Raw genomic sequence first — 22,864 nt, 5'->3', positions numbered from 1 at the left:
ATTACCAGATGGTCTAAGATAAGTGCCATGATTTGCTAATGAGTAACCATAAAGCTCAAAATATGTCAGTTTGCAAAGATCATTACCGGAGTCCAATAACCTCTGTGATGCTTTCATAATTGTTTTTAGTTTCTTGAAAGCAAATGTTGGCTTCTGGACTGATATGTCAGTAGAAATTGTCCCATACTAGTTGTGACAAACCAACATGCTGCCAGACCAGCTAGCTGGAATTTTGTAAATAACTATATGTCACTTGAAAATATTAATATGATTTATATAGAAATGTGACACTGCCAGCCCAGCTATCTGGAATTTTGTAAATAATCATATGTCCTTCGTGAACATTAATATGATTCACACACTTGCCTTAGACATGTAAAAGAACTATATGTTATGTGTATATTAAACTACTGGTGCAGAAGTGTGTGCTGAACTGTATGTTGCATACTGAACTTCAAGAATGTAACCACAGTGTACCCTACAGGAAAAGAACAGAAATGTATATAAACTATATTGACAGTAGAAGTTGGAACATACAGAGTTAACTTGCAAACTCAAAGAAAATAAGTTAAAAGTGTTTTACAATGTGCTATAAAAGTTAGTTTCAATGCAGCAAGGAGACAGGATGTCTACAGATAGAGGTTTATTTCTATTGTCTTGAAACAGAAATAATTACTAGGTTTAAAATGTAGAAGTGTTTAACTGTTTTACGACTTCCAGTTCTAGGCAAACATCTGAGAGATAAGTATTTTTCAGAGAGAAATGTTAAATTCTGTTGGTATCTGTTAGCCTGGGAACTTAAGGCAGGTGAGAAATAGTGATATCATCCAGCTGACCCAGCATTAATGTTTTGATTTTAATTTGGGAACTCTCTCAGAGACTGGGCATTTTTGTATCTTGTCTTGGATCTGAAAACATCCATTCAGCACTTTTCATCTGCATTTGCCTTGCTCTGTAAGTAAGTTATTTAGAACATAGTTTATTTTAGAGATAGTTAGGAATATAGTGAAGATTAGTTTAGATGTTTTCTGTATTTATTTGAGACTGTCCTGCAATGTTGTTTTAAAACATTTCCTGTGATTCTGAACTCTGAAGTCACTGTGTTGAGTTATTGAGTGTTGTCTTGTGCTTTTATTATTTATTGTTAAATATATTTAAATCTTTTAATTGTGTTTGGTGTGTTTAGAGATATTTAAGCCCTTAGAGTACTTGCATATGTATTTGTTGACACTGTATAGGCTACTCCAATAGCCTTAAAAGTCTTGGACACACTTAACATTTGGATAATAGTAACATCACACAGTAGGATTGGTCACCCTTTGGTAAGGGCCTTATAGTAGCTGATAAGTAAGGGTGGTTGGTGGCAGTGATAACTACCTTATAATGTGGGCAGAAGGAGGCATGGCTAGGAAACCTGTGCCAGCCTTTCTCAGGAGTGTCTGTGTGTTTGTATATAAATTAAATCTAAATGTTGTTTGTGTCAGTTACTTGGGGAGGGACACGAAGCACTGGTTGGACAGAGAGGGTGCTGGAGGTTTTGGCTTCACCACTCAGCTGAGATCCTAACCCTATAGCTGTGTCAGTGGGGAGTCTTATTGGGGATCTGCAGAAAGAGGGAGAAACCAGCCCACAGACTGACTGTGATCTCTGTGTACTCTTAACGGAAATTGTACTTTACTGTGTGTGTACTTGTCATCCTCCCAATGTGCATGTCCCTCAGTGGTGCGTGTGGTGAGGATTGAGGCTCCTTGATTACTGGGCTAGTGTGGGGGTGTCACACTAGTAAACAGACATCAAAAGCAATTAAGTCCCATGTAGTCTGAAGCCATTCTTTTGTGAGAGAAGGAATGCTGCTTGCAGCTTTGGTAAGCCCTGATGGTCTGTTTCAGTACACAGTGTTACTATTTGTTCTACAATTTATTTTCTGTTGATTTTCAGAGGATGAAAGATAAAATACTGAAGCCTCAATCTGGCTATGCTGTGGCATACATGAATGACAAGATTGCTCATTCCAAGGGCCAGAAATCTCACTTATGAAAAGTTCAGGTTATCTTAGAATCTGTAAGACAAACAGAGTTGACTGCACACATTAAAAACAGCAAACTAGGTAGAGTGAAAGCTAAGTACTTATGATATCTAATAGAAAACAAGGTTAAAATACTACAGCAACAAAAATAGAGACAACAGAAAAACTTTTCAGTACTCTCATAAAAAGACAGGTGAAGGCTTTCCTTGGACTAGGTGGTGTATTACATAACAGTTGTACCTAATTTTGGGATTACCGTCTGTCCTTTAACAGATTTCACAAATGGGAAAGCCAGAGCCTTAGTTGTCTCATTTAGCACCCAGTGCTGCTTTCCGATCTAGCAAGACAAAATTGAGGAAGAAAAAAAAAACTTCTCTTATCTGGCACTCATCCTTTCTGTAAGGAGTACTAGTATGTCCTAAAGCCCTATGCCTCAAATTCTAAAGTGACCAGAAAAAAAGATCACGTCCCTTTTTACCAGTTTGGCACCATTACCTAACCCTACAACCTCACTCTCTATGTGAGAGCAAAAAAAAAAGCTTCCTTCTCCAATCTGGCTGTCCTCCTTTCTGTAAAAAAGAATGCTAGGACCTAATGCCTTCATACTCTACTATCCTATAGAGGACACACGTGGAGTAAAAATAAAAAAAAAAATAAAAAAAAACAAAAAACAAAATGGATCTCCCAATCATGCCCTCTGTCTAATCCCTGCCCTAGTTATACTTCTGGGGAAAGCTGCTATGATGGTGCAGTGGTCTCTTACGAGAAATAAAATACTCAATGAGCTAAAGAGTAGCATTTGTTTGAATCTGTGTTAGTGATTACTAATGTTATGAAAGAATTCTCCCATATATGAAAGATAGTTTTAGGAGCATTGCTATCCCCAAGACATGCTCAGTGAAGAGCAGCTTGTGTGCAGTAAGTTTATTAATCCATATAAAAGATACTCTGTCACTGAAAATGTGTCCATCAGTAAAATGAACCTTCCAAGCCTTGAAGTACTATTCATTGGCCAGATATTTTACTTTAGTGATTGAACACATCTATCTACAGTGACTAAATATACAAACTGATGGCACTTCTAAACAGTGCAGATACGCACTGTCCCTACCATTCTCAAAGATAAAGTGATCCATAAACCTGAGCAGCCAATCAGAATTGTGACAGGTTGTCCAGTTCCTACAATTCATCAAGTTGAGTTTAAAACTCTCTGTTTTGTGCTGTGGGTGGGTGGGTGGGGGGGGGGGTAACATATTGATTATTGTGTCTCATGAGTGGAAAGTACTCAGGGTTGTTGTTGTTGTGTCTTTCTGCTTTTCCTGGTTAGGGGTCACCACAGCGGAACTCCGGTCCACTAATGATTGGCAGTAGATGTTTACGTGCTGAATTGCCGGCCCTGACGCACAACCTTCAATGAAGGTACACCCATTCACGCATGTCTCCACACAGAAGACGCTCTAGCTGAGAGTCGAACAGGACAACATCTTACTGTGAGGCGATACTGTTACCGAAGCACCACCACCGCAGTTTTTTAGTGGAAAGTACTCAGGGTGTTAGTCATAAGTTTGTATCTACTACCTAGCTGAAAAAATACTAACTGACAATTTTTTTTGCTTTATTATGGAGGAAGCCAATATACAGAGAAAGGGGTTGGCAAAGAAGAAGAAGTGGGATTGTCGGAGAGATGAAGAAAGTAGACAGGAGTATAAGGAGATGAGGTGCATGGCAAAGAGAGAAGTGGTGAAGGCTATGGATAAGGCATATGAAGAGTTGTATGAAAGGTTGGACACTAAGGAGGGAGAAAAGGACCTGTACCGATTGGCTAGACAGGGGGACTGAACTAGGAAAGATGTGCAGCAGGTAAAGGTGATAAAGGATAATGAGGAAAAACATACTCACAAGTGAGGAGAGTGTGTTGAGGAGATGGAAAGAGTACTTTGAGGGGTTGATGAATGAAGAGAATAAGAGGGAGAGAAATTTGGATGATGTGGGGATAGTAAATCATGATGTGCAATGGATAAGCAAGGAGGAAGTAAGGATAGCTATGAAAAGGATGAAGAATGGAAAGGCTGTTGGTCCAGATGACATACATGTGGAAGCATGGAGGTGTTTAGGGGAAATGACAGTGGAGTTTTTAACCAGATTGTTTAATGAAATTTTGGAAAGTGAGAGGATGCCTGAGGAATGGAGAAAAAGTGTTTTGGTACCGATTTTTAAGAATAAGGGTGATGTGCAGAGCTGTAGTAACTACAGAGGGATTAAAATGATCAGTCACAGCATGAAGTTATGGGAAAGAGAAGTGGAAGCTAGGTTAAGAAGGGACATGATGATTAGTGATCAGCAGTATGGTTTCATGCTGGGAAAGAGCACTACAGATGTGATGTTTGCTCTGAGAGTGTTGATGAAGAAGTACAGAGAAGGTCAGAAGGAGTTGCATTGTGTTTTTGTAGATTTAGAGAAAGCATATGACAGGGTGCCTAGAGAGGAGTTGTGGTATTGTATGAGGAAGTCGTGAGTGTCAGAGAAGTATGTAAGAGTGATACAGGCTATGTACGAGGGTAGTTTAACAGTGGTGAGGTCTGCAGTGGGAGTGAAGGATGCGTTTAAGTTGGAGGTGGGATTACATCAAGGATCAGCTCTGAGCCCTTTCTTATTTGCAATGGTGATGGACAGGTTGAAAGACGAGATCAGACAGGAGAACCAGTGGACTATGATGTTTGCAAATGACATTGTGATCTGTAGTGAGAGTAGGGAACAAGTGGAGGAGACCCTGGAGAGGTGGACATATGCTCTAGAGAGAAGTGGAATGAAGGTCAGCAGGACTAAGACAGAATATATGTGTGTGAATGAGGGAGGATAGAAGAATGGTGAGGATGCAAGGAGTAGAGGTGGCGAAGGTGGATGAGTTTAAATACTTGGGATCAATAGTTCAGAGTAATGGTGAGTGTGGAAGAGAGGTGAAGAAGAGAGTACAGGCAGGATGGAGTGGGTGGAGAAGAATGTCAGGAGTGATTTGTGACAGATGAGTACCAGTAAGAGTGAAGGGGAAGGTCTACAGGAGGGTAGTGAGACCAGCTATGTTATATGGGTTGGAGACAGTGGCATTGACAAAAAAGGCAGGAGTTAGAGCTGGATGTTGCAGCGTTAAAGATGTTAAGATTTGCACTGGGTGTGACAAGGGTGGACTGGATTAGGAATAAGTATGTTAGAGGGTCAGCCCAGATTGGAAGGTTTGGAGACAAAGCCAGAGAGCCAAGATTATGTTGGTTTGGACATGTGCTGAGGAGGGATGCCAAGTATATTGGGAAAAATATGCTAAGGATGAAGCTACCAGGTAACAGGAAAAGAGGAAGGCCTAAGATAAGGTTTATGGATGTGGTGAGAGAGGACATGCAGGTAGGTGGTGTGACAGAGCAAGATGCAGAGGACAGGAAGAAATGGAAACAGATGATCTGCTGTGGCGACCCCTAATGTGAACAGCTGAAAGAAGATGATGATGGAGGAAGCCTGCAAGCAAGTAAAAAGGAGATGCCTGTAGGAAAGGATCAATCAAGAGGTTCCTAGGTAGTTACTCGGCTTGTGATCCAGGAGAACACTGAAAAGCCTAGCCCAATTTCCCGGTTATTCCAAAGAACTGCCTGGTTTAGTGACTTGCTTGATGTAGACTTGCTTGTGAGTTTTGATGTAGACATCTGGATGCTGAGGGAATCAAACTCTGAACCACAGAAGCAACACATTAACAACTCATGGCCTTAGTCTTATGCACTTACTGCCACAGGAGCTTATCAGAAAACCTTAGGAGGCCTGCAATATGACAACCTCATTGGAGTCTGTTGTGAAGATGTGGAGCTAACTAACAGTCAGAGTTGGAATATGGGCTTGGTTGAAACAAACCTGCAGTCTTGGACTTTTCTTTCAAGTACAGCCTATTGCTAGAAAGGCTAACTAAACTATAAATATGTGTCTTCAAAAACCAGTACATGAGAGCTGCTATTCACATTCTCATTTTGGATGTAATTTTAAAAAACACTGTCTCCTATGCTTCCTTGCACTTTAACATGGGCATTTGTACATATATATATTATATATATATATATATATATATATATGTGTGTGTGTGTGTGTGTGTGTGTGTGTGTGTGTGTGTGTGTGTGTGTGTGTGTGTGTGTGTATATGTGTGTGTGTGTGTGTGTGTGTGTGTGTGTATATGTGTGTGTGTGTGTGTGTGTGTGCATATATATACACACTCACACACACACACACACACACACACACACACACACACACACACACACACACATATATATATATATATATATATACATACACACACACACACACACACACACACACACACACACACACACACACATATAGATAGATAGATAGATAGATAGATAGATAGATAGATAGATAGATAGATAGATAGATAGATAGATAGACAGATAGATAGATGGGTGCAAAACCTTCATCAAACAATTTTTACACTGATATGTGAAAAGCCTGTACAGTGGGTCAAAAATCAGCTGATCAAAAAGTACTGACTTTTTCGCCAATAGAGTGCAGTAAAGTGCAAATCAAGGAATTTACCCTTTCTCTCTCTACTGTAGTGCAATCTCAGAGTTCACAAATATAATTAGCAGAGGGTTTGGGGGTATGGGGGGAGGGCCTTTCCCACCTGCAAAAATTTTTTTTTTTGATACTTTGAGGATTGATGTTTATGTTTTCAATGGAAAGTTTATGATCAATGTTGGACTATGTTCCATTTTGATGGAAGGTTATGCTTCCCTATCTCTCTCTCTCTATATATATATATATATATATATATATATATATATATATATATATATAGATATATACACACACACACACACACACTTGTGATTTAAGTGAACTGCAGTACGCAGTGTAGACTGTAGAAATGTTCTCAAAGCAGTTAGACAGTAACCTCTTAATTGCCAACTAATGCATAGCCAGCTTTAGGCATGAACAAACCCTGCAGTCACTGAAGTCCCTCTGGTCTTGGTGGCCCCCATCCACAGCAAATTATCTTTTTTTGATATTTTGTAACATGTTCATCAGTCCAACAAAAGCTAGTATAGCCATCCTGAAGATTCAGATGTCAATGCATTTATGTTTGTCAAGTTTTGTCAAGTAATAGTCTTTATAATTTCATAAATCATTCCTGACTTTCATAGTACTTTTGACTTAGTTAGCTTTAAAGTATCATTCTAAAAACTGTCATTATTGCCAGCTTTAGTCACTGCCCATGCCATTGGCATAGCCAGGCCCCCCCCTCCATCTACCCCCAAGTCAGTTGAAACCCAAAAAAAACTGTGGCTGGGGGAAAAAGAAAGAAAAATAAGAAAGCCAGTAATCTGTGAATGAACATGAGCAAACTAAGTGCTAGAGATCATCAGTCCAGAGTGACCAATCTCAGTACTTAACTGATGCTTCCAGTCTTCAGGGATGGTTTTCTCTTTTAAAGAGTTTTATAAATACAGGCAGAACATCAGATAGCGCTCAACTTCTTTGCACAAGAATTCTGAGCAAAGACAAAATAATACAAAATAAAGGCTCAAATTAGGGACATTTTATAAGTATTTCTCTAGTTTACTGAATAAGTTAATAGAATAACATATTTTGCTTCAACATACACTTTTTTGGACAGTGTGTGAAGTATGTATTTACTGACTGTCTGTAATCCTGAATGATTTACCAGCAACTCAAACCTTCAAGGACACAGCAAAATTATTAGGCAAAAATCAGGGATGTTCTGTGAAATCAGGGGCAGTGACAGGTATGAATTATTCCTCAATAAGGTTAGTAAAACTGGCTCACCCATGCTGTTGTTTGACAAATGCTAAACAATAGTTACTGATCAGGTGTGTCACTACCAGTGTTATACAATGTATTGCTATTTGCTGAAATCTGTGTGTGTGTGTGTGTGTGTGTGTGTGTGTGTGTGTGTGTGTGTGTGTGTGTGTGTGTGTGTGTGTGTGTGTGTGTGTGTGTGTGTGTGTGTGTGTATTGCATGTTGCAAAGTAAGAGTAACAAGCTGGCTATGATTTATTTAACTTCATAGAACAAACATCTGCACGGCCATTAGTCTTGTGTGTGTTGGGGGAGTAACGTGTTTGTAGTATATTTAGGAGTAGCATACTAGCCGTATTTTCTTTCACTTAGCATCACAAACATAGGTGTTACACACAACAGGTGTCTATCTTTGGCGGTTTGGCACAAAGTCGATATGTGTGAAGGCACTGCTCATTGCTATTGTGTTGCACTGAGCATCATTGTCATTTCACAGTCCTTTACTGTGGTTGAGGTCTCGGCTATGTTTTTTTTTTTTTCCTATGTGGAGTCTGCATACCCTTCCTGTGTTTGTATGCATCTATCCATGTGCTCTGGTTAACTGTAGAACTTCAAAATCATACAGCAGGTTAAATGGAATTCCTCCAGTTTCCCTGAAGGTGAACATGCAGAGTGCATGTGCGTGTGTGTGTGTGTGTGTGTGTGTGTGTGTGTGTGTGTGTGTGTGTATGTTTGTGTGCATAAAAAATATCTCCAATTTTTATCTATGTGCATACATACTGCATACTGGGCACATATTTAACTCTTCTGGGTAGCAGTAAAAAAATGCTGTTAACAAGTAATTACATTTCAAGTGTAAGACATAAAAATAAAGTACAGAACATTCAGATCTTTAGAGCTTCTAGGAGTCACACACACCCCAGACTGTGAAACTGACACGGACTTAGGAGTGGCCTCTGCTCTCAGTCACAACCACTCTAAAACCCAGCCCTGCTCAGAGGTGTGTACCAAAGTTTGTCACAGGTTGTATGGGGGCTGAGGATGGTGTGGATATTACTTCTTTAATTTTCATCAGAATCAAACCACAGAGCTGTGTACAGGAATTCATTATAGTTGGTGTTGGGCGGGGTATAGTGTCATCATTGTTTCTTTTACTTTTCTTTCAGACTTCAGAGATGTACAACAAGATTACTATAGCTTGTTTGGGGACAGTGTACTGTTTAGGAACAACAAAGTGAAATACATTATTGTGATCATTATTTTCCCTTTCCTCACAACCACACATCATGCAGGTATACAGGTGGCTGTGTTTATGGGTAGGACTGAGGAGTGGAGGTATGCTATGTATGAGCATGACAGCAGCCATTTGAAATACATCTAAACCTGTGCTTTCAGCCCGGTTTAATACCAGGGGATGCACAGACAGTAAGCGTTTTTTGGGGGGGTGGGGGGATTATGGAGGCAGGCAGTATTCCCATATAGGACATTTATTTTCGATCCTATAACTGCTTTAGGTTCCCTACACCTCTGTTCATTGTGCATGCACAGCTATTGCATGGGTTTCTTTCCTGCATGACCCCCCCCCCACACACACACACACACTTGGGATTAACTACAATACACATTTTCCACTGCATCCACTGAAGCTGGCTATCATAACTAAATAAAACTCTGGGAAGCAAGAACCTGAATCCCTACAGCTTTTCTGATGTAATAGGTGAATTGCAACTTAGTTTTTGTCAAGTTTTAAGGCTTAAAAGGTATATGCACAACATCAGTGAAGGGTTCCAGCCAAATGACACTAGACTAGGCCAGTACCTTGAATCAGCCTTACACACACACACACACACACACACACACACACACACACACACACACACACACACACACACACACACTCCCAAGCCTTTCCTGTTTACTTAATAAATTTTGCTTTTACTTTCAGCATAGTCTCTACACTAATCACAACTCTGTCTAAAACTGCCAAACAACCCTGTTTATGTGAAAATTAAAGTATTCCAGAGATACTTAGATTAAGTTTTGTTTTTGTTAGATACTGATATTTTAAGCTCATTACTCACCTTAAACTGATAGTTTTTCAGGTCTTCTCCCTGTGGGGGAGGGACACAAGTTCCTGGCTTATCCTGTTCTAGCTGCTCTCTACTCCATTCCCCGTCTGCTACTCCCACCCTCAGCCCTACCCCCTGATTATCTTCATTAGTCAGTCCCCTTCTCTGGCGTCTTCTTTAAACCATCTCTCAACTACCTAACTCACATTTGTCCTGGTCCCCTTCAATAACACATATCACACCAAATGACATTTGACGACCTTTATTAAACTTCCATAACATAGCTTTGTTCAAATTCATTTTTTACAACTAACCATAATATAGTTGATTCTAAACACAGCATAACATCCTTGTAATATTGATCAGGGCAGCGTACCCCTTCTCACCCTGTCTTAGTAAGCAGTGTCCATAGCTCTGCTCGCTTACTTTACTTATGAAGCATCATCCTTGCAATGTTAATCAGGGCAGAGTACCTTCTCACCCTGCCCAGTAAGCAGCATCCTTACCTCTGCTCTCTTACTTTACTTATGATGCATCATCCTTGTAATGTTAATCAGGGCAGCGTACCTACTCACCCTGCCCAGTAAGCAGGGTCCATACCTCTGCTCATTTACCTTACTTATGAAGCAGCGACCCATCTCACTTCATACACCATTCATTGAATTACCTTTCACCAAATAAGCATTATCCTTACCTCAGCTTGCTTATCTTTTCAGAAAGCTTCCTCCAACTGCTCATTTTCCTTTCCCCAGATCCTTGAAATGAACATCCAGACACCAGAGGGGAAACAGAAGAGGGCAAGCCTATCCTTCTTCTCCACCAGCCAGCCTGACCAGGCTGTTCCCCTCCCTTCTACCCAAAATTGTTCAACCAACTACCTCCCATAAAGGAAAGGGTTAAGCTAAACATCGTTCAGTGTACCCTTCATACCATCACTGCAACATGCCATAATGAAACTAATTAAAGTAGGATTACCTGTGACCCCACTGTACCACTGGAAAATCCCCTCCAAGAGAATACATACCGTTTTAGACCACTTCCTTCAATGCACTAATCATGGCTCAACCTGAATGGAATGACAACCTATAGCCACAACAAAAGACTCAGACTATACCCCTTGCACCCAAATCAACACCCAGTCAAAGAAAACTGGTATCAAGTCTCGAACCCAGGACCATGTCAACTGTAGCATAGCACCTTATACCACCAAACTGCCCAGTTCTGGATGTGCAATAACCAGATTACTGTAGAGAATAGACTAACTGCAAGACTTTAATGACTTAACACTAAGTGCCAGAAAACCAGCAACCCTTGACCTACTTCCTGAAAGCTCGCTTTTGCCCAGCAATGAAGTACTCAACGTGCCCAACTATAAGCACCCCCAATTCACTCATTACCAAATGACAATCTGGATTAGAACCCCAAGCCACCGCACTCAGAACCTCAGCCTCCCCCACTCACTTCTTCTTATCCTATCTAGAACACTCAAACTACTAACCATCCTTAACCACTGCTTGTCCCCAGCCTTTCCCCTCAAAGGCTCTCTTCTCGTATGTTACCTATACCTCTAGTAAGGAATTAAGATCTGACCTACGGCAGCCATATCCTGCAACCAAGCTTCCTAATTTCCTAAAACCCTACTTATAAAATTCACCCACACCACAAGTGAAATGATCTTTGTGGTACTCTAAAACCTTAACCTGGTATGTGACATTACTACTACTACCACCTACTCAAGGGACAAATTTGTCACCCCAAGGATACCACCCATTAGGAATAAACACCAGCATCCTGTCAACACGTTATTGGCCATTCCCCCAAATATGTTTAACAACTGGATGAGTAACTATAATCACCCCAATGTTCCAAGCTCCTGACAGCAAGGGTTGAACTCCGCTGGCTTGCAAGAGCCCTAAAGCTTTAGCCTAATAAGTTCCTGTGCTCCTATGGATGCTGTGACTCTACTCCTCCTGTGGGATCCCCACACTCTCCCTAAACCATCCCCCACAGTTTTACTCTGCCCCCCACCTACCTCTTCCTTACTTGCCCCCCTAAGAACACAATGCTCAACTCCCACACTACTTGAAGCCAGTGCTCTCACATGCCTTAATAAGGTGATTACTCAGATACTCATTGTGCCCCATTCCAGTGGGAAGAACATCCTTCCTATCAAAAAGCATCACCTTTCAGATCCACTTCAGGCCACTGCAAGATGCCTTCTGCACTTCAGCAATCTGCAAATAAAAGAAAAATAATAACTTCTATGTGCACACATACCAAGAATTACTTAACATGGAGGCACTGAAAAGAACCCCTGTCACCCCCATCTAGCATTTGCCAAAACTCTGTACCAAAGTATGGTATGTGACATTACAGCATCCTGTCAACACAAGTATGGGACAAGCCCCCCCCCCCCACACACACACACACACTTTTTTTTTGTTTTGTTTTGTTTTTTTTATGAATCATATCCCCTTGGACAAGAGTGATAGGTGCTACCCGCAGAAATAAGATTCAAACTTGTCTAACCTGAAATCACCCTGGAGCCAGTAGTCAAATAACTTCTTATGATCCTTATGATCCTAAGATTGCTGTGACTCCACCCCACCTCCCTGAACCCCCTCTACAGTGACATGCCTTAATGAGCACTAAATAAAATAAATTACCTGTAACCTCATCAAGCCCACTGCAGGAACCCAAACTCTTACCTATGGCCAAATGGCTGTTGCTTCCTTTAATATTGAATGCAAATGCCCAAAAGCAGGGCCAACTTTTCAACATTGATCTAACATACTGAAATGGTTAGTTGGCCCCTACCATACCAGGTAATCAGAGGAAAGTTAAACCAAGAAGGCAGATTGCACAAACAATTAACCTTGAAATCAAAACTCAAATGCCTGTCCTTCTCTGGCTAGCAATGTAAATCCTCTACCAAATTCAATTTTGAAATCCACTTACTTCAGCCAGTAACTGCTGCCCACTTGAGCTCCCCATGTGTAACCTCCTCGCTCGCCACTGCTTCCATCATCTGTGAACTCACTGCATAGACCCACAACTGGTACTCATGACACCACCATCTACAAGGAAAAATTACAAGAGTAAATCCTCTAACATGTAAAGAGAAGGTTCCAACTTATACCCACCTATTCCAGATTACCGCCGCAGCATTCCAAAACCCCCATCTGCAAGAAAGAAAAAAGGACATATAAATCATATAAAATACATAATGCACATTCAGAGACATCTTCAAGACAACCTATCTTGCCACCTGTGAAGGAATTTACCTCATCAAACACACTTATGACAAAGCAGCCATAACTCAAGCTAAGCTTGTAATAACCCTATCAAATACCTAATGTAAATTTTACTACCAGTGGAGAATGTTACAACTAAACCCCACACCTGAAGGGACATACCAATATCCACAAACCAGGTTAACCTTATGATTCCATACCACATCCATTAGTGCACTATGTAGGCCAAGCTAACTTATATTGTAAAACCATCTGCCTAACTCTCAACCTTCCATCTCCAAATGAAGAACACTAGCCACCATATTGTAGAACCAAGAGACAAAATGCAAAAAAACTAATAGCTTACTAGCAGTTTAACCAAAATGTTAACTTCACCTAACACTGCCCTAATTCTCTTGCAGAGTCGCCCCCAAGGGACACATGGGTCACCCAATTGATAAAGCCTATCCAGACTTCTGCAGGTTATTTGGCTCATACCATACCAGGTAATCAGAGGAAAGTTAAGACAAGAAGGCAGACAGCTGATAAATCCCGAATGGTTTTAAATTTACAAACTATGTAACTGTTTCCCAATGATGTAGGTACCATGGAGAACTGGACTGACTAAGACTGTATATGGTTCATAAGCAAACACTAGGCCAGCTGCTCTAGTGGGCCACTACCAGCCTATCCAATTTACTTCCAAAGATCAGAGTCAAACATTGCACCCCAGTCACCATACCACCCCCATGAATCAGCACTACTTGCAAATATGCAAAGGCCTTTACTCTAAACAATGCATCACAAATATCCAAAGAAATTGCAGTATGTGTTGCTAGACTTCTTAAATCTTTTCACATTCAACATGGAGATCACAATCCATTCACATACACTTCCCCTCCCTGCTATGCAAACCAGGCATACCCACAAAAGGTAAAGCAATATTAAAAGAAATTACATTAAAATTAGTCTTGGCTATCCAATGGAGGAGCCAGGATGGGAACCCAGCACCAGTTTTCCATTCAGGAATCACAAGCAACAGAATGAATCTCAATACAGGAGGTAACACAAGTGAAAGCTACATTTGCAGCACTTCAAGCAATGACCCTATCTCAGTATTTCCCAGTATGAGTGCCCTACTGCTCACACAGAAGTTTGCTGGCCATCTGAAAACAAAACCCAGGCCCAACAACGAACGACATGGACCTCTTCCCTTTGTTTTTGGCAATCAACTTTTCTGTCTCGACCACATTCTCCACAGCACATATACAGAAGAGCGCACACACTGAACCTACCATTATTTGTGGGCATCTCCCACCACCTAGTTCCTTCAACTCAACGGCTGGCACCACTCCAGGGACTGCTAACCCCATTTCTGCTGTCCTAGCACCACCAACGAACTATTAAACTATTTATTATGCAAACAGCGATGGTGAAAGGGCCAGCACATTGCCACAAGCAAGGAGAATCAAGCCACCCAAACAACAACCCCCCTCCAATCGCCAACATGCTGCAGGAGCAGATTCAACTGCTGTTTAAAACAAAAGGGAAATCCAGAAAGAAAAGGACCAAAAGAAACCATTTCTTACTGCGTCAAATCTTTTCTTTTTCTTTGATACTACATCCTTAACACGCAACTTGTGGCAACAGGCCATCTTGCCCTGCCCACTGAGAACAAGGGGAAACCAGCCACAAACCTCACACTGCAGCACCTGAACCAAAAGCCTCCAAATGAAACGCACACCCACGACCCAGCAGACCAACACCACACCACCTACCCAACTCCAGCACCAACCCAAGGTAAAGCCTGAGGCACTTGCCATGAGGAACCATCACAGAAAGTATTCATTCCACCCTTCCTCGCCAATGGCCATTGGTAATCCTTGGCTCTGCCCACTTCAAAAGAATGCCATGAACCCCCGAAGTGCCTCTATCCAACTGGTCCTCCCAGTACCAGGCATCCTTTTTTTTTTTCACAAAATTGAGACACTCTGGCAACCATACATCCCTGCCTTGCAAGTGACACAAAGACTACTGTCACCTAACTCACCATACACTACCCATCATTCCATGGCCTACCTGCATCCCACAGGTCGTCACGAACATAGTACTTGCAGAAGCAAGTTTGCGCCAAAATGTGATTGCTCATCCAGCTACACTTGTCTAAACCTCTTAAGCCCCTCCCCATCCTTATCTCATTTCCTCCAGACCATCCCTGTCTCCACTTAACCCTTTCACCTCCCCAACCCACTTAACTCCCACTAATCAATCTAACCCCTCATGAAGATGTCCCGGGACAACTTGGTTTGTTGCCAAACTTCATTCATTTTCCATCCTATAACTGCTTTAGGTTCCCTACTCCTCTGTTTGTTGTGCATTCACAGCTAGTAAGTAGAGCAGTGCCACATTTATATTAGAGTTGATGTACATTACTGTCTCATTACTGTTTAACTTCTGATTTATTTGGCTATTTCTGTTAACTGCTGAGTCATTCGATCGTGTTGAGTTTTAACTGATGTTCAGAACTCCTATATGTTTTGAGAGCTAGCTATTCTATTAACTGACAAACTGCTTGTATGTCTATCTTATTTCATGAAAGTAGAACTTAATTATATATCTGCCAGCTTGCAAATCTTATTTGTTTTCTGACTGCATCCGTAAGCATTCCTGTTGCATGCTACTGCTCTTAAAAGGCTTAGAGGCTGGACTTTTCAATTGCTTTTATAGAAGGCTGAGTGTAGTTCATGTTGCTGTTAGTTCATATTGTATAACCTAGCTGTACAATTATTACCTTAGAATAGCCATACATTGCTTTGTGCAATATATCCTGTCTGTATTCACCGCTAGATTGTACAGCTGTTATTAATCAGAGGCTGCATGTTAATGCTGATAATGTATGCAGTATAATCAATGTTACTTTCTATCTGTATACCTTGCATACTTTGCACTTCACATTCCTGTAACCTTTGCACTAATTCTGCCTTATTTAATTTTATTTTTCAGTTGCATGGGTTTCTTTCCTGCGTGACCCCCCCACCACCACTTGGGATTAACTACAATACACATTTTCCACTGCATCCACTGAAGCTGACTATCATAACTAAATAAAACTCCAGGAAGCAGGAACTTGACACCCTACAGCTTTTCTTAGATACTGATATTTTAAGCTCATCACTCACCTTAAACTGAAAGTTTTTCAGGTCTTCTCCCTGTGGGGGCTGGACCCGCTTCCTGCCCCCATTTCCACCCTCCCCCGTAACATCAACCTTATACCTAGCCTGACCCCTCCCATACTTCTCTTCCCCCCTAATTATTCCCCTATTATACCATACCTCTTAATTACTGTACACTACCTCCCCACTCATTTCTAAATATGGCCATATAGTACCATTCCCCTAAACTACCACTATCCTGCTTATATTCTTTCTGTTATCACACTGCACTCAACCACCATGTCCATCACAACTATTACTTTGATCTTGCTTCTCTCACTTAAACTCTCTCTCCTAACAATAATCACAAATTTCCAGACACCCATCATACCTCCTAAAACCAGCACACATAACCCACATTTATCAAGTTACTCAGACATCCACCCTAGCTTATTCACAGCTAATGCCTCTGTACTATCCAAAGTGAAAATTCTACCTCTCCAAAAACACTCCCATTATTATCCCATCAGCATTTTTAGGAAAAAACTGATAAGTATAACCTAAACAATTTGCCAAAGCACTATTTCCCAGTGTGGTGATGTACAAGCCAATCCAGGCCCAGCCCCCCTCAGCCCCGCAAACCTAGCAAATCTCTTATGCAATCAACCATAAATCTCCAAAGCCTTAGAAACAAGATACCTGAACTCCATGCGTGGATTTCACAGTAAACCCAGATATTATAGCAGCTACCAAAACCTGGTTGAAATCATATGTAAAAGACACTGAATTTCTCCCCCCAAGCTACTCATGCCTGAGAGTCGATTGACTCAACAAGAGAGAAGGTGGAGTAACAATACTCTTCCCTAGCAATTACACTTTAATTCCCTAATCAAAACCAACACCCAACTTCTCCCCAGCCGAAGTACTAATCTCTACATTAAAACTTAACATCCATAAAAACATTTGCATAAATGCTCTGTATATTCCTCCAGGAAACAACATACCAATATTAGAAAACATACTTGCCTGGACTTCTCAAAATATAGATAATGAAACCATCATTCTAGGTGATGTAAATATCGATTGGCTAGACATAGGCCACAACAACCCATCAAAAAACATAAATCTTTACAACTTCTCCCAACTAATTGAAGACATCACAAGACCTCACAAGAATAACAATTGGGGCTCCACAATAGATGGGATATTAGTGTCCCACCCTTTCAATGTCATCACTGCAGGCATTATACTTAATACCATTAGTGACCACCACCCAGCATATATCATACGCAAAACTACTCCAACCCCAGGCCAACATCAATACAAATCAGCCAGAAATTTTACTAAGTTCCAATCATCCATATTTAATGAAACCTTAGCTAAAGTAAACTGGGAACCCCTCAAATACCTACCACTTAATAAGGCTGTTGAATTCTTTAACTCAACATTTCTAGACATCCTAAATAGGCAAGCACCCACCTGCCAAAAATGAATAAAACATAACCATGCAAGCTGGCTGTCGAAATCCACCAAAGAAATAATGTCCACAAGGGATAAAATCTGGAAATCATGACAGAAAAACAAAGACCCCTCAACTTTACTACATTACAAGCAACTCTGAAGCTAGGCAAAACATCTAATAACCACTGATAAAAAAGCCCACTACTTCCACCTACAAAGCCAACATAAAAATAATCCCAAAAAATTCTGGTCCTCCATTATCCAAATATTACACCCAGGGTCTCAAAGCAACCCATCCCCTGACCCACAAAAAATCCCATTGAACTTGCTACTCTCTTCACTTCCTATGTCATTGACACCATAACTAACCTAACCACCACCTTTCCTACAGTTAACACCACCACCACCAAGACAGCTGATGATCAGATCATCTCAGGAAACAAGCCTACCCTTAACCCTAACCTAAAATTCTCCCCCATACCCACCAGCACAATAATAAAACTTTTACTTAAGCTAAAACCCTGTACTCTGGCCCCCTGACAATCTACCCCCACACTTCCTGCAGCTAGCAGCAAACTCTGTAGCTTATCCCATCGGCATACTTATTAACAGATCAATTAAATAATCCCTTGTACCAGACATCTGGAAAAAAGCATTCATTCTCCCCTTACACAAAGGTGGCACCAACACAGACACCACAAGCGTTCGATCCATAGCAATTCTCTCACCCCTCTCTAAATACTGGAAAAATGCATCCATGCCCAATTCCTTAACCACCTGTTTGAAAATCAAATTTTATCACCCACTCAGCATGGTTTCAGACCAGGACACAGCACCAGTACCGCACTCCTATCCTTCCTTGATACAGTTAACTGGGCACGGGATTCTGGTAAAATAATTGCTTCACTTTTCCTTGACCTCTCCAAAGTGTTTGATACCATTTCCCACACTATCTTCCTCTCTAAACTATCCACCCTCCACATTTCTCTCCCTACCCTACAATGGTCCAGTAGCTATATCTCCAATAGGCAGCAATCCACCAAATGGCAACAATCTTACTCTTCCTTCCTCAGTACTTCCACAGGGGTACCCCAAGGCTCCATACTTGATCCTCTCTTATTTAGCATCTTTATAAACAACTTTCACTCCACTCTTCCACAGTGCTCAGTAATCCAGTATGCTGATGACTCTACAATAATATGCACTGCAAATTCCAGCTCTGAACTGCAGCAAATTACCCAGAACACCCTCACCTCTACTGAATATTGGATGCTTAACAATCATCTTGCCCGAAATCCAAAAAAAACTAAACTAGTTCATAGGTTCATAGGTTGGTACTAGGCTATCGACCCTAGGGCCTATACAAGCCTAGCCATAACAATTCCCTGGCTATTTCTTCCCATGATATTTACTTCCCTGGATCTCTGTCTAGCAGGGCAACTGACATGATCCCCGGGGTGAATTTCCTATCTCCCATCCAATCGTCAAGGTTCCTTTTGAATAGGGCCAAAGAGGTGCTCTGCTTGACATGTATGGGCAGTCTATTCCAGAGTCTGAGGAGTCTCTGGGTCAGGAACCTATCCCTCCAGCATGTTTTGTTCATTGTGATGAGAAGGTTTAGATCCCTGGAGCATGTGACTCTGTGAGGGATTAGGATTTCTTTAAGTGTAGCATTTCCAACAGCTCTGGGTTTGACATGGCCTTGTATATTAAGCAGAGATCACCTCTGAGTAGACGATATGCGACAGAATATAGCTTAAGTTTTTTAGACGGTCAGCATAGGGCATCTGCTTTAGGCCTGTGATTGTTTTAGTAGTAATTTTTACTGAAAGGTTCCTTAGGAGGGGGTGACAATGATAGAGTGATACTTTAAAGGAGGTGTCCTGGGGCCCCCAAAATGCTAACACCGGCCCCAATATTGTATATAAGGAGACTGAAAGAGAGCAGCAAGTCAAAAAGGTAGCTTCTCATGTAGAACACACTAAGTGTCAAACATGACAGCCCAGCCTGAACTAACTTTTAGAGTTTACCTTGTTAAAGTTGAGCCTGGGAGAGTCCTGCAGCCTTGGACTTTTCATCAAAAGACAGCTTGTATCATGGCAGTGCTGTGTGAACTGAATTCTAATGGTGAGATGTTACCGTAGGCACTGTTTGCTATGTTTTAAACTAGAAGATAAGAGAGTAGTTAATTTGTTTTGTTGGACTACATGGATGCCTGAATGAACCTATGTTTCATACACACACACACACACACACACACACACACACACACACATATATATATATATATATATATATATGTAAATATGTATCTCTCTCTCTCTCTCTCTCTATATATATATATATATATATATATATATATATATATATATATATGTATATATATATGTATGGATAGGTAACCATTTTAAATGTCAAGACCTGCTACAGCTAGTTCCAAAATATGAAGAATGAATATCCGAAAGATCAGACTTACATTTACTTAGTACAAGATGTGTTTTTCTCAGAATATTCCTTTTTCTCCAAGGTATGGCTTTCTCAGAGATGGTATATATAAATTCAGGGGGGTGCTTGTCCAGCACATGGATGGGTGCGAGTGGGGGGTGTTACCCTCCTGCAAAGAGAAGTTTAAACAAGAAGAGCAATTTTTGAGGATCGCTCTTCTGTGTTTTCGGTAGTCAGCATTTCAAGTGGCGACATTTGAAATAGCAGCTATATGGGAATATATATATATATATATATATATATATATATATATATATATATATATATATATATATATCTTAACTGGGAAAAGCCGAAAGACACAAACAAACAATATATATATATATATATATATATATATATATATATATATATATATGTGTGTGTGTGTGTGTGTGTGTGTATGGATCTATAAGTTGTGATCAAATGTGCACAATGTCAGTACTCATGTTGAAACACCAAATGTCAACACATTGTACGCATGCTTGAGGATTACCCTGGATCTGGCTAAGCCAACAGCAAGTGCTTTCACAAGGGGCAAAGCCCCTCTGCACCCACCACACCCTCTGCTAATTATATATACTAACTCCATGAATTGTCGATCTCTTGCACATGTCAACCATCTGCTTCTATGAACCAAATGGCGTTGGCCAAACAGATGTTGACGTTGTGCCCATTTGATCACAAATAAGAGAGACACATATGTGTATGTAATATATAAATAAATGGATATACGCATGTATATGTATAGATAGATGCATACACACACATTCACATACGTGTTTCACATATAATACACCCATTTCACACACACACACACACACACACACACACACACACACACACACACACACACACACACACACACACACACATACACACACACACACACACACATATATATATATATATATATATATATATATATATATATGTATGTATGGGTCTAGGACACATGCTCGACTAGCATATGTCCGAATCACAAAACATCGAACACACATACATGAAAGCACTTAACATCGAAAAGCGCTTCTGTGTATGTGTAGTTCAAAAACAAATCTACGTTTCTGCAGGGGGGCTTTGCCCCCCTGTGCCCCCACACCCCCCTACTTTATTATTCTCACTCCCAGATCACACTACAGTGGGGAAAAGGGAATTTCCCCTTACCTGCACTGTAGTCCGATTGACAAAACAGGCACACATACACTGAAGCGCTTGTCGATGTTAAGTGCTTTCGTGTATGTGTGTTCGATGTTTTGTGATTCGGACATATGCTAGTTGAGCATGTGTCCGGATCCCATATATATATATATATATATATATATATATATATATATATATATATATATATATAAATATATGTTTATATATAGATAGAAAGGCAGTCCATTGAACTACTCATGGCCCATTTTCAGGGGAGACCCATGGGTTACACAGAACATGCACAGATAAAAACACACACGTATCAATGTGTGAACATGTCAAACCCAGAGCTGTTGGACATGCTCCACTTAAAGAAATCCCAATCTGTCTGAGCTACACGCTCTAGGGACCTAAACCTTGTCACCACAATAAACAGAACATGCTGGAGGGATAGATTCCTATCCCAGAGACTTCCCATACTCTAGAACAAACTGCCTATCTATATCAAACAAAACTCCTCATTAGCACTCTTCAAGAAAAATCTTGATGATTGGATGGGAAACAGGAAATTCACCCCAGGGATCACCTCTGTGGCTCTGCTTGACAGGGGTACAAGAAAATAATTTTCTTGGGTGGCGAAAGCCAGAGTACCTTTTAGGCTAGGCTTGTATAGGCTCTAGGGTCGATAGCCTAGTACCTACCTATGAACCTATGAATCATTTTAACAGTTTTCAGTTTGTCGTATTATCCACAAATCTGTGACATTCTTTTTCTTTCTAAGTCTGTCATCAATATCTAGTTTCTAAGTCATTTAGTTATAAAGAATTTCCATACCATTATTCAGCTGAGACCAGAACGTCAGTATCTTACCCTAATGTCCCTATGCAAGTTAACACGTAGACCATCTACCTTCTTACTTAGTGAGCACACTGTGTAATAATACTCCCCACATGTTGGCCTGTTCCTGTTCATTCTTTAAGTCAAAAGTGTTCCTGTGTTCTTGTTTGTTCTGTTGTCACTGTACTTGTAAATGTTAAGATAACACTGCCATTACCCGAGAACAAGCAAATGTAATATAGATGTACTAGAAAGAGCACATTTTAATTACTGTTTAATTGTTCCTTATGTTGTATTCCTATGATACATCTCTGACTTGTGGCTGGAGAGACCTCATACATGTATAGCACTGTTCTTTACATAATTTCTTTAATATTGAGATACAGGGATGGGTCTACTATATCGAGGATTAGGCATCCAAAAACATAAATTATATTCATGTATTTAAGTTAGAATTATTGCAGGAAGTGCTTTGATTTGATCACCTTAATATTCACTCTCCAAATATTTGATTGATATAAACTGTATGTTTTCATAAGGTAGCAGATGCTTAGATAATTTTCCTTATTAAAACCATTTCAGTTGTAAATTTTCTGTTTTATAAAATAATATCCTTGATAATGTCACATTTTACCATAACATAGA

The 22,864-nt window shown here is 40.5% G+C and overlaps 1 protein-coding gene across 1 annotated transcript in view; it reads left to right on the top strand.

The window, feature by feature from the left end:
- NOS1 (nitric oxide synthase 1) overlaps nucleotides 1-22,864 on the top strand; it is a 1,255,637-nt gene that overhangs the window by 481,871 nt on the left and 750,902 nt on the right. The gene's annotated exons all lie outside the window — the stretch shown is intronic.

Source organism: Protopterus annectens, chromosome 4.part0, assembly GCF_019279795.1.
Source record: "Protopterus annectens isolate FY-2018-M chromosome 4.part0, PAN1.0, whole genome shotgun sequence".
In the NCBI taxonomy this organism is placed as follows: domain Eukaryota; kingdom Metazoa; phylum Chordata; order Ceratodontiformes; family Protopteridae; genus Protopterus; species Protopterus annectens.
The sequence above is the reverse complement of the archived record's forward strand: the minus strand, read 5'-3'. Positions and strand labels throughout refer to the sequence as shown.